Consider the following 11,809-nt stretch of genomic DNA (forward strand, 5'->3'; position numbering starts at 1 on the left):
GGGCAGACTACAAATGGGGTAAAGAGAGAGGGGTATGACCTACAACAACAAAGGTCCCAAGACTGGAATCGAACCTGCAACATGACCTGTAACCACTTGGCTACCAAGGCGCTCTGCAATATTTTACTGTTTACATTTCTACATTACTTTATTAGCTGTAGAAACAATTTTATATATATATATATATATATATATATATATATATATATATATATACATATATATATATATAGTCATGAGAAAAATTTGACCACCCTTGTTTTCTTCAACTTCTTGTTCATTTTAATGCCTGGTACAACTACAGGTACATTTGTTTTGAGAAATATAATGATAACAACTAAAATAGCTCATAAGAGTCTTTTCTCATACATTTCTTAAATGTGTTGACAGTTAAATATCTTCTTTACAAATATGTGAATGTACAGAGTATGTCGTTCACACAATGGCTCACTGTTCCTACCACTTAAACTCTCCCCTGCGTTCAATGTGCGTGAAGCCCTGGTTGCAATCTTTCCTTTGAGCCGCCTGTCTGAGGCTCAGTCTTTAATAAGGTGTTCCAGTCTACAAAGCTCCATTTTACAGCACTGATGTAAAAAAAATGAACTGCTGTCAGTTTCAACAGAGCCAGAAATCCCAACACAGGCGGGAGCAACACTTCCTCACTGTCCTCCTCACAGCTGAAGGCTAATGACACGAACCAAAACATCCATCCAAACATCCTGTAATAAAGGGTTAGAAAATATGCCACTTATAATCTTACAATCTAATACGACTTATTTTGTAAATAAAATACGAGCTGTTTTCATGCCGAAAAGCACTTCCAGAAACAACATCAAATTTCTGATGCAAGTGGGCTAATAAAAGCAGTGATTTCATTCCGTTATTTATATATATATATATTTAAAAAAGCACTTTAATTGGATGTTTTTCAAGCGATGGAAATAACACAGCAATTTTTCATTCATTATGCTGCCAGTGAGAGGAAAGTTTGTGGTTGCAGTCAGCTTGAACAAGGGGCAGAGACACCAAATTAACACATTATCACAAACCTAATCCAGAATGACAGTAATTACCTTGTTTATTTTTGTGCTGTGTTACAACGGATTTACAACCCACTGAGCCATTGTGCGATTTATTATAGGCTTCTATGAGCGCAGGTAAAGGTGGAGAAAAAGTGAGAAAAAGTAAATACAAGAAAAACCAAGCATTTTCACAAGCCAGTTGTGTGTAAAGCTCCTTTAGTATGAAAACATGCCAATATGAGCATCCACAGACTTTATCATGCCCAAGCATAGTTTAAATTTTTTCAGGTCCGTATGCACATGCTTATGCTTCACCTCCCTGAAGGTGTGGACCAGATGGACCAGTAGTGCACCGGCCCTCACTTTCATTGCACCACAGGGGTTTGCTCCACCATCTGACTCACGTATGCGTAAGACTCGTTGGTCCTTGTTTCAAGATAAGTTGGATGGGTTGATGTCATTGCCGCCAATGCCTCTTATGTAAACCAATTCCTGCCCTGGTGACTCGACATGGTTGGATTGCACTGGAAACATTGCGCCCTGGTCCACAGGTCCATATGAAATACAACCCACAAGTCGACTGTGTCTTTCTACACACATTTGTTGGTGGGCAGGTGCTAGGACTGGGCGATATATCGTTATAAAAAATATATCTATATATTTTTTAATGTGATATGGAATTAGACCATAACCCATATATCGATATGGTTCAATTGTTTTTCTTTATATATAAATGCTGCCCTTACTAGGGTTTGTCATATTTAGTTATTCTGTAATGTTCATTACAAAACAATAAATATAATTATTTCAGAAAAAGATTGGCCTATTTAATTTCATAGGCTATTTTTTAAAGATATTTTGTATTTAAATGTGCATTTTGTGGAGCTATGATTTAAAAAAAACAAAGGTACCTCTGTTATAGTATTTATTTAGTACAGTATTTATGTTCACTAAAAGAATCGGTTTCAATTAAACTACTTGTGACATGTCATATTTGGTTTTGACTTTGACTGAACATTTGCTCTCACTTTGCGAATATAATATCAGGATATATACCGTATTAGCTATTATCTTATATTAGATATTCAGCCTAAATATATGGGGATATGACTTTTGGCCCATATTGTCCAGCCCGAGCAGGTGCTACTGTCAAACCAGAGATACAATGCTGACATTACTGTTTTATATGAGATTTGAAAGGTGGTTTAACATAAGGTCTCTGTGTAAGTAGACTGATTAGCATCACTTTAAACTAATGCAAAACTAAGTGGGCGCCACCATTAAACCGAAGAAATATAGAATATAAAATTCTCCTCCACTTTTTGTCTCCAAGGAAAACACAGGGCTAGTCAACCACATATTGCTAAGGCCAGAGGAGTAAGATATGTTTGATCAGCCTAAATACGGGGCTGTTGAAAAAACAGACTACAAACCACCTCAGACAGCATTTAAGTTTGTAATTTTATGTAAACCTGTGCAAGCAACCAAGGATCAGCTCAAAATGTTGAGACTCACAATTGCATTAAAGTAGCATTATATTATAAGTGCACACAGTGGGCTGAAAAAGAAGTGCTTTGACATTGGAAGGTAAAGCCTTGGTATTGTTTCTCATTCTTGACTCGTTATAAAACTACTAACAGTGATGGTAGCCTAGCTGCCTGTATCAGCAAACTCTTGTGCGTCAGCTGCAGGTAAAAGCAGCTTGCTCAGCCGAGAAACCATTGGGCCGTGCAGTAATACCAGAGAGAGATCACCAACCTCTAAGAAACACACTCTTGACATGACGCACCTCTTCTCATTACTGCTTAACCTGACAGCGGAATAGCTTTGAACAAACGTCCTCAACTGCAAATCTTGTCCCCCTCATGAATCAGCTGTCATCAAGTTATCTGACCCATCAATATGTCAACACTGGCTTACTATTTCATCTGACAACATGCAATTTTCCTTTCCAATCAGCCTGGCAAGTTCCACCATACTCAGTAATATTTTGCATTACAACATCACTGGTAGTTTTTCAGCCCCGGACCATCTGTAAAGCACAGCTAGCACGCATTAGCACTTACAATGAAAGCTCTTGTGGTATAGCAGGAAATCCATGTAATCTGTTTTAATAAGTGTGAATAAACATCTACTTCCCAGCCAGTATGCATGCTGTGGTCACCAGCTGCTGCTGTAACCTTGTTGTCCTTTTTGAATTACAGAGGGCTTGGGGGTTGTACTAGATGATTGCCAAGCTTGTTTTATGCTGCCACCATGTACTTAATAACTTATGTACCATCGATGCATGGTATTAGATAGCATTACTTGAATTTAAAGAAACAGTTTCATTATTGTTGCGTATCATACCCCCAAATGCACAATAGTAATAGTTGATGAAAGTTACCCTATGACCAGCAGCTCTTCACACTTTGGCATTGCTTCCAAACGATCAATAATTTACTTAATGGTGCCTGATTTTCTGTGTATGTGTAATGGCTTTAAAAAAAGGTCAGAATCAATAGGTGACATCACATTAATGGTTGTTTAATGAGGCTGCAATTAAATAATATTGTGTACGTGTTGCCAATTAATCGGCAAGTAACACTGTGAAAGCTATGTCAACAATTAAATTTGTCTTTCAGAAATGCAAGAAAGAACTGAAGCGTGGTGTTCAAAGTTAAGTTGGTATTTTCAATCATTTTCAAGGTTCACACAACATTTCCAAAGTCAAATTCAAGCACTTTTCAAAATGTATTTTCTGGCTTTTCAAGCACTGTAGTATATTATACATTTGTATCCAGTAAAAACAGTGTGGTATACTGATTAATTTAACTTCTTTACTAGAGTAAATTTAATGTTTGGTGGTAGCATTCTACAGAAGAGTGTGCAATTAACCTCTTGAAAACCCACCTGCCCGCTGGGACAAAACCTTTTGTTTTTTTATTGGAAAGATGTAGTTTCAATTGTGATAATTAGCACGTATGATGAACATGAAACATGCGCATACATGCATTACATATGCACTGTGGTCTTACAGATCTTGTGTTACAGGCAAAACAAGTATTTCTGCCTAACACGAATAGTAAATAGGGCAGCTGGGTTTTAGCTATCAACTCATGTTTCATGTTTCAAAATGTATCACCTGTTTTTACAGTTTCAAGCACTTCATTCAACATCCAAACACTTGATGTTTTGGTGTTTTCAATGAGTTCTACCACCTGTAGGAAATCTTTATCTATTTATATTTGCTTGTACACTACTGCTTAACAACAGAGGTACACATGCTTATATTCTTTTTTTAAAGGAGAAAATGCTCTGAACTATTGCTGGACCTCACTCCAACAGCCTTCAGTTAAGTAAACAAACTCAGCGCGGCTCAACAGCAGTCTTATTCCTGACTTGACCTGAATTGCCCTGCATAAAAAAGTGACAGATCTGAAAACAGCAATGCAGCTAATTACACAACAGGAAACCACATCACAAGGAACGCCTTAAATCAGCCATGGGTGACAAAACTATCTTACAAAGCATTATGCAGGCCGGCTTGCATATTGAAATGAGCAGATTTTCCTTAAAAATAAAAAAAACAAGTAATGACACTACTTTAGCACCATATTTTACTGGGAAAATATCTAGAGTTTACAGTGTAAATGCTATTCTATAGCATTATCACACCAATAAACCATAGGGTCAAATGTCTTCAAGACATTGGACCAAGTGCACCAACATATGTCTGCCTAAATCTGGTTAAAATTATATCTTTCAATGAGTTTTAAGCTTAATACATTTAATAAACTGAGATTTCAACAGACCAATAAGGGCAGATGTCAGTGATATTTGACATTCCTCTGACTGTGCTGAAAACCGCCAAAGGCTGGACAACAATACGAGCAGGAAATATTCTACTGCCGACATCTTGAATCAAGGTCGCCGTGTAATAGGCTCTGACAAATGTCAAACCCATTACATAATCTGCTGAGCTGTATCATTATAAGCATATGGCTCAAACAAAAAAGCACACTGAACTTGGGAGGTGAGAGCCTCCAGCTTAGTAACAACTATATGACACGATTCATCGTACAGAATCCAGGTCAATTCTGTCCAATTTAATTCATTGTCTTAAACAATACTTTTTATACCTTTTTTATTAAAGACATACAGTATCTTGCTTTGCTTAGACAGTAAATTTTCAATGTAACACATGGACAAACCATTAGCTTTTGGTAGCATAACTTGCCTGAAACCAGTGAGCTCAGTGGCTTCAATAAATCTCACTTTTATCGATTGGCCTTCTCTTAATTTCCTTTTATTATTGTTGTATGATTACCTTGTTGTGATTGGTGATTTTAAATTTTTTTTGTTTTTTTATGTAATTTCTTCTTGCTGTTTTATTTTGTTGTTGCCAGTAAATTGTATTTGATATGTTTTATTTCTGTTGTACAGCACCTTGTAACTTGTTTTTGAAAGGTGCTATATAAATAAAGTTATTATTATTATTATTAATTTTCAATATGAATACATTTTATTACCTAATATTAGGTTTAAAATGACAACAAACTAAAGTATGTGTACTACTTATAAGAACCATTATGTGATTTTCACTCCTTTATAGGCTTATTATGGGAAGAGCCAGGGCACAGAGCCAAGCAATTGAAGGGATAGAGAAAGGAGGAGGGAGTAGTCACCATTTCTGTTAACCCTCAATGTTATCTAAAGGTTTATGCAATGACATGTTCTTCACATCAGACACCTTTAGAAATCTGTGAAGAAGTGCCACTGCATGTCAGCTTCAAACTGTTTCACTCTAAAGCCCAAAGGCAAGGACAGGTTGGTGTTTACCTGAATATTTATTCTCACTTTGTGTTTTTTCTTCTTGGGATAAAGCCATGTGTGAGTATATTGTCCAAAGAGTTAATTCTTCAATACAAGCAAACCCACAGGGGACTTCTGTTTGGTATCACACCAACTACATGAGTTCCCGTTAACATGGAAATAGCTAAAGCAACAATTTCGGAGCCAACGAAAACTGTGTTCCTTTATAATAGATGTCTATTATTGTCTATAATACACATAACTGTGCTCTGGCATCACAACATTAGGCCTGATGTGACGCTTTCCTGGTAGGGGAGCAAAGGTCACAGTTCATGTGTGTGACAGAGAAAGAAAGAGCGATCTCAAATGACATTATACACATCACATGAAAGGATCCTGAGGGTGCAATAAAAGATCAAGTTGTCTGTGGATGTCTACTTCCAGCTCATACCAATGTACATGACTTCACCATTCATGCAATTCCAGCACCACTTTCAGTTCTGTGTCTATGCAAACATTTAAGACATAAATAATCCAAAAATATTATTTGGAGGGAGGGGGAGATTTCTTTGGGTAGGCCAAATAAATGTTACATTTGGAAAGACTGACAGTAACACACAGTTAGCAGCGCTGCGCAACTGACCAAAAATGGCAATAAAACAGGACCTGTTTTAGCAATCAAGTCCAACAGTAGTTGCCTTGCTGTACTGAACTGTAGGAGGAGGAAATAAATAACTAAATAAATAAAAGCTTCATTCAGATTTTTCCCATAATTATTGCTGGAGGGCATGTTGACAAACACCGAGGACATAACTGCTCAAATGAAAAAACATATTTTAAACCGTCTTCAACTTATGCAGTTTAAGGCAATGTAAAAGGGGTCTGGTATGAGGTCAGAGTAGATAAGAGGGTTGGGAAGAAATTGCATGATAGCGCATCAAAAAGATATAACCTAGGCTACAGAGTCAACAATGCGGAATTACTACGAATGTGCATTTGTTTTATCAATATTTACACTACTTACACTGCACTGAATGTTTTGTCATTGTGTATTTGTCACCATCAAAAAATTGCTATGCCTGTGTATTGGACCATATTGGGCAATACTGCAAATCAATGAACATGACTGTTTATGGCAACATTTAATTTTCATATGATTGTTGTTGGGTTTTTTTCATGAATACACTTGATGCAAAAAATGTACATTCATATCAGTTTATTGTATAAATAAAATTAAATAAAAGGGTTTCTTTGTCACGATATATGCATGTGTGAACATACGATATATGATATTGTGATAAAGAATTATATGCATCATGAGAGAGGATTATATATTTGGTAAAGCCCATACAATTTTGAGGAGGTTAAATTTGACATGTGCTTTTAGAATAGAGCTGCCACAATTAAAATTATGAATTGCAACTAAATCAGTTAGTTAATTAGTTTTTAATTTCAATGATTGAAAACAATATTTGCTGACTTCTTGTGATACTTTCCAGAAAAAAAGGACCATCAAATCACACGAATCAAGACTTATTAGCTGATTAAAAAGTTTAAATCGAAAGTTGATTGATGCGTGAACTTAAACCCAAAAGTCTAATCAAATTGTGTTCAGAAAATTGTGACACCCCGATTTCAGAATATGGCTATGAAAATGTTTGCCACTTCCAATACTCTAACTTACAGATGAAACATATCTATTTTGCAGCCATTTATTTCAAGAAAATGTAAATAGCATGACCAGGGTCAAAACCATTTCTAGATAACCATAATGAATGTTATAAAAACATGCAAATGCAACTTTCACAATGTCTAATGTGTTTAACTTCTGCAGGATAAATGAAATGTGGGTTGTGCAGTATGGAGTGGAAACATTGAGTGATAATGGAAGATAAGTTGGCAGGCAAGCGGGCTGCAGATAGCAGTCCAAGACAGCCTGCATGGAAAATCACATGGCTGACTGTAAACAAAGCAGTTATGCAACAATCTGAGAATCATGCACACTGCCAGCAGGCACCCTGACCCACTATCAACTATCCCTAACTGCTCTGCACAGGGTGAGCTGCACATAGGTCAGTGTAGGAGGGGAGGGACGGCCAGAACTGGAGCTTGTTTAGACATGAAGGGCTGGCTGGTGGAGCCCATCCCCCCTAATGTGACTCATGTTTCCCCGCTCAGTGTTGCCTGCTTCCCGCACAGAAGGGGGCGGGAATGGGGGATAGAAGAAGCGCCATAATAATGTTGTTTAACATGCACGGCTATCCACACTTGCAAACGTATTTTATTAAAAGCATTCAAGTGCTGTCATTCATTAAAAAGCAACACGTTCATTAGCCGTGTGAAAAAGTCACCACTACTCTGAAAACTTGAAGGCAAGAAGGAGCTGGGATGCTGATGTTGACACAAGAAAAAGTAGCTACTAGGAATATATCACATTGTGCATGTCTTGAGTGTGCAAAAACTGCCAGGGGTTGATAATAACAAAGTCAACAACAATGTGGCACATTTGCGTTCATGAGCAACCAAAGGAAAGCACGGCGTTAGGGGCAATACTGTAACGTACGATCATAATACGGCTGTGCAAATGAGAGAAGGTGATGCTCTGATTCCTGCCTTGCAAAGAGCAAGAAAACACGTCACACCGCATGGCTCTTTATTTGTTGACAAGCCAAACTCAAGAGCCGGATGGAAATTGGTTGATAAACAGGCCGGCGCTGCGACAACCACCTGCCCCCTCTAGCAAGTTGTCTTGCCGAAATTTTGGGAGCTAGCTCGCAAGCTAATGGCTCTGCTAGGCTATAATGTAACTGAGGAAGAGAGAGAAAGCACATTCACCTCCGTTAGCCGCTAACGCCCATCCCCCAACCAACCAGTCTTCCCTGTCTGTGTCCACCATCTTTAATCTGTGCTCCGTCTCCCTTCCCACCGCACAAAACACGACAAAAACACAAGGCACTCACCTTTAACGAACATCTCCGAATCGATTATCGCCTTCCGAAACAATAAATCGATTATCGTTTTAATATCGTGCGTATTTTAATATTGAAAATTGGCCGTGCGAGCGGAACCGCGCCTTGAGAGAAGAGCAGCAATCCTAAACCGCCATCTGGTGGTATTTTCCTCTCTGTGATGCAGCGGGAGCGGCGCAGCCTCAGACCGACACACAACTGCCCCCTGGCGGACACACCGGGCCGCGGCGGACACGCGCCTCCAGGGGGGTGCGAGCATGGGAAGGGAGGGACCGCAAGACCCCGCCAGCACAACACTCACGGGGACGCGCACAGGAGCAGAGAGACTCCCCCACCTCTCTCTATCTCTCTCTCCATTCAGTTATTATTTATTACAAAACTGTCTAATAAAAACACTACATCCAAAGCATCATGATGGGGGTATATTAGAATTAGTGTCCACCACACATGTAGAGAGTGTGCTCACCTTCGATCTTCCTGTCTGGTTTGATTACTTAAACCTCTGAAGTCCAGGAGATTTTGGTTCAAATTTGTCAACTTTCTATGCATTTATTTCTGTCTGTGTTCAGCATCTTTCAGTCTGTCCTTACAGCACATGCATGGCTCCTTTTTCTTGACACAAACTTGGCTATCAGTCAGATTTTTATCAGAAAGTATAAAGCTGCCAGGAAATCAAAAATACAAACAAAAGACACAAGTGTCTATGGAAATGTTTCATTTTTTTCTTCTTACCATTTATACACACAAAAACAGCAGAAAAAATAATAAATAATAAAACTACAAAACAGTCTATTTGCATGTAAATTGAAAATAGTAATAGTTTTCATTGTAGAAAGAAAATTCACATTTTAAAAATGTCTAGAAACATAAATGGCACACTGTGAAAGCTCCTATGATTGTACTTTCAACTAGCTTTCTCAGCTTGTCTACATATCATATATAAATACAGTTATTACTGTAAATAAGATATGTGTATTTTCAATAAATAGATGGACTCTAGAGGGTTAAGTTGTAAATGTAAAACCAAACTAAACAAAATTGTGTCGAAGGCAAGCAAAATAGTGGGACGACCCCAAAAGTCACTAACTGAAATTTACACAGAGAGGCAGTGAGGAAGGCCAGGAAAATTGCAGCAGATCGCTCCCACCCCCTAACGAACCAATTCGAGCTCCTGGAGTCCGGGAGAAGTTACAGGGTCCCCCTAGCTAAGGGAACCTTTAAAAAATATTTTATCCCCAACGCTACTTGCCTCCTCAACTCAACATAAGTGATGCACTAACTTTGAATTGCTCTTAATTGTCTTTTTCTTTTCTTATTTTAACTGCATTAAAATAAGATGCACTAAATATGCACTAAACTGCTATATGTTTTTAATGAAATCTGTATCTTTATGGTGAGCCGAAGGCAAATTTCCACCATGGTGGACATTAAAGATCTATTGTATTGCATTGTATTGTATTGTATTGTATAGTATTGTATAGTATTGTATTGTATTGTATTGTATTGTAAATTCTAAAAAAACAAACAATGCTATTTAAATATTTCCCCTTTGGACTATTATACACACATTACAGCTGGGGCTGGGCGATAACTGAGTATGAGAATTTAATAAATGGAATCAAATTGTGATTAAAATATATACTGAGATATCATTGTGTACAATTATGTGCTCTAAAAATCAAACGCTTAATAAGCTTCAGCTTATTCAGAATGCTGCTGTCAGAGTTTTAACCAAAACCCGAAGGTGTGAACATATCAGTCCTGTTTTAATTTTTCTTCACTGGCTACCAGCAAAGCAAATAATCAATTTTAAAATACTTCTTCGTGTTTTTAAAGCTATGAATGGCCTAGCTCCCTCTTATGTTGTCGACATGCTCTCTGAATACACGCCAGACAGATCCTTGAGATCATCAAATAAAGGTCTCCTCAGCATACCCAGAATAAACACTTAAGCAGTTCATGGTGCCTTCAGTCATTATGGTCCTACTTTCTGGAATTCTTTCCCACATGAACTCAGGTCTGTTACAACAGTGTCTTCCTTTAAAAGCAGACTAAAAACACATCTTTTTCTCAATCTTTTAGAATAGAATAGAATATATCTTTATTGTCTGTTCAACAGAGCAGAAATTTGTCTTTTGACACGGCTATAAAACTTCATGCAAAACACACAACAATTACATGAAGTGAGATAAAACAACAACACTTCAGTTAGTTAGGTAAAGGGTAAAAGGCTCTTTTAAAAGCAGTACTATTTATATGTTTTTATGTTTTTATGTATGTCACATTATTTTATGGTTTATTTTATATGTTTTATATATAATGTTAATGCAGTGTTTAGTGAATGTATATTGTATATTTCCATCATGTATGATTTTTACTTTAAGCACATTGACTTTACGCCTGCCGTATGAAATGTGCTATATAAATACATTTGACTTGACTTGACTAAATTGCTCACAACAAGCAACTAGTAATTCAAAATTATCAGAAAATGTGATGTATGTATTTATATCTAATTTAGTGCAACATAACGGTTTTGTAAATTTATTTTAAAAAACATTTTGAATTCAAGACAAACAGACCATGCTCTTCCTTTGTCAAGTATTAAATTCAAATAGGAAAATACAAAAATAAGCTTAACCATGTAGTCATTTCATTTAGTTGATTTATTTATTTATTGAGTTACCAAAAACTTGCCATATTGTGATATATATCATTATTATGTATATCAATATAAAAGATTATGGCCATGTCACCCAGCCCTACAGCAGACCATTCAAATATAATGCATGCACTGAGTCAAAATATGTCACAACATACATAAGTAACACCACAGGAGATTGAAAAAGATATCAATATGTGTGATATATTACAGTATAGCCTAATGATCTTCCCGTCATTGCAATAGACACTATGCCAAGTAGACGGCATACACAAAAACTGACAATACATGTGCAAAATCGATGGCTAGTAAATTGTGCACTAAAAAAAATATCAATATTTCAATATTATGTGTAATACCGT

General features: G+C 37.0%; 1 protein-coding gene across 3 annotated transcripts in view; it reads right to left on the minus strand.

Annotated features, from left to right (window-relative positions):
• The window catches only part of stag1a (STAG1 cohesin complex component a), a 56,204-nt gene extending 47,272 nt beyond the window's left edge, over nt 1–8,932 (minus strand). For all 3 annotated transcript variants that reach the window (XM_059353301.1, XM_059353303.1, XM_059353300.1), the window contains exon 1: nt 8,777–8,932. The gene's annotated coding sequence lies outside the window, so the exon portion shown is untranslated. The remainder of the gene's footprint in view (nt 1–8,776) is intronic.
• Nucleotides 8,933–11,809: the final 2,877 nt, after the last annotated feature.

This window comes from Centropristis striata, chromosome 16, assembly GCF_030273125.1.
Source record: "Centropristis striata isolate RG_2023a ecotype Rhode Island chromosome 16, C.striata_1.0, whole genome shotgun sequence".
NCBI lineage: Eukaryota > Metazoa > Chordata > Actinopteri > Perciformes > Serranidae > Centropristis > Centropristis striata.